This window comes from Haemaphysalis longicornis, unplaced genomic scaffold, assembly GCF_048455015.1.
Source record: "Haemaphysalis longicornis isolate Haplotype H1 unplaced genomic scaffold, Haemaphysalis longicornis Haplotype H1 scaffold_1, whole genome shotgun sequence".
In the NCBI taxonomy this organism is placed as follows: domain Eukaryota; kingdom Metazoa; phylum Arthropoda; class Arachnida; order Ixodida; family Ixodidae; genus Haemaphysalis; species Haemaphysalis longicornis.
The window spans coordinates 144,527,626-144,529,812 of record NW_027526203.1 but is presented as its reverse complement, the minus strand read 5'-3'; the positions used below and the strand labels follow the sequence as shown (position 1 = coordinate 144,529,812).

Sequence of the window (2,187 nt, the reverse complement as noted above, 5' to 3'; positions counted from 1 at the left end):
GCCAACTACAATGCGACAAAACGATAAAGCCATCCTTGCCCTAGATCTCAAGGGGGCATTTGACAACGTCCGGCACAGCAGCATACTAGAAAACTTAAGTAGAACCGATTGTGGTCAGAAAGCCTTCACGTACGTCAGAGATTTCCTCTCCAAACGTCAAGCATTCCTGAGGATCGAGGATGAGGAGCACGGTCCATATTACATGGGTACAAGGGGTACTCCACAAGGAGCGGTCCTATCGCTGCTACTCTTTAACATCGCTATGATGCAGCTGCCGCACAAATTAGCTCGGGTAGAGGGTATACAACATGCCCTTTACGCCGATGACATAACAATCTGGAGCACAGAAGGCAGCCTTGGGGATATGGAGGACCGCCTTCAAAGGGCTGCCAGCATTGTCGAAAGCTATGCTAATGACTGCGGCCTCCAATGTGCCCCAACAAAATCGGAACTTTTGCACATTAAACCCAATCCTAAAGAGAACACAAGGCTTTGCATCTCTTTAACAGGTGGTTTATCAGAGAAGTGGAAGAAATTAGGATCCTGGGCCTGCTTATTCACAACAAACTTAGTCCAGAGACCACCATTGCCAAACTGAAGCGAACAGGGGAACAGGTCGGACGGATGATACAACGCGTATCCAACAAGCGCGGCGGGTTACGGGGCAGGGATGCACTCCGGCTCGCCCATGCCTTTGTAACCAGTAGGATCCTCTTCTCCGTACCCTACCTCCGTACGAACAAACAACACGAGAACAGCATTGACGTCATCATTAGGAAGGCCACAAAACGAGCCCTTGACCTCCCGGTGGCTACCTCCAACACCAGGTTATCGGCGCTGGGAGTGCTCAATTCGTATCAAGAGCTGAAAGAGGCTCATCTCACAAATCAGTACACTAGACTCGCACAAACGGCGTCCGGGCGCCACTTGCTTAATCGCCTACAAATCAAACATGAGTGCATCCCAGAGGAGACGTGCAAACTCCCAGAGTTGTGGCGGCACAGGCTCTGGGTGCATCCACTTCCGCGTAACATGGAAAAGCACACTCACGAAGGCAGGAGGGAAGCACGCGCTAAAACCCTGGAAAGGAAATACGGAAATGGGCGGGGTGTGTTCTACGTTGATGTGGCAGGACCGTCGCCTCTAGGGTTCTTTACTGCCGCTGTAATTCACAGGGACCAGCAAGTCGATGGGCTCTCCTACCGGGCTCCTAACTCCACGCAAGCCGAGGCGATTGCCATAGCGCTCGCCGCCTCGGACCCGAAGTCAAGGACAATAATCACGGACTCTCGCCGAGCCTGTGAAAGCTATTTAGCGGGCACGGTACCACCCTTGGCCTACAGAATTTTAAAACGAGTGGTGCGGTTCGTAGACCCCGCACCTAAAGAAATTGTGTGGTCTCCGGGACATCAGGGTCTGAGCGGTAACGAGGCCGTGCACGCGGCTGCCCGAGCGCTTACACACCGGGCGCCTCACCCATGCTCTCCCGGCTCGGAGATTAGCAAACCACTTCTGCGGTTTAGAGACATCGTAAAACATTACTGCGATAACCGCCGGCTTTACCCAGCCCCTGCAAAGGGTCTGAGCAAGGCCGATGAGCGAATACTGCGGCGCCTGCAGACGAACACATTTATGTGCCCTGCAGTAGCAAAGCATTTCGACCCTAAAACCGATGGGCGGTGTCTGCACTGTGGGGAGGTGTCCGACACCTTCCACATGGTGTGGGCATGCCAGCGCAACCCTGCGTTATCCCCCAACCCTTCCCCTACCAGAGAGGCATGGGAGGCAGCCCTGCTCAATTGCTCTGGGCTGGAGTCTCAAAGGGCTCTAGTTCGACGGGCGAGAGTGGCGGCCTTGACCAATGGGGTCCCGGAATAGGGACTGCACCTGTGCGGAGGGCCACATGCCCTAACTCTCTTTTATTCTGATCAAAAATAAAGTTTCACTCCTCCTCCTCCTCACGCAGTACCTCCCGCGGCACTTCAGCATCTGCTGTGGACTTGGAACGTATAGGCCATGCGCATAAGGAAGACCTTGATCTGCCAGCTCAGCGTAATCACCACAGGTTCCTCTGTCTACATCTCGTGCCTCATCCGTTTGTGTATCGCTCACTGTAGTGCGACATGTCAGCGGCTGCACCTCGCCCCTTAGTTCCGGCAGCCTTTCGTCGTGCTGTTAATCAATCGC

General features: G+C 54.0%; 1 pseudogene; it reads left to right on the top strand.

Annotated features, from left to right (window-relative positions):
• Positions 1–262: 262 nt before the first annotated feature.
• Positions 263–1,887, top strand: LOC144166380 (uncharacterized; annotated as a pseudogene).
• Positions 1,888–2,187: the final 300 nt, after the last annotated feature.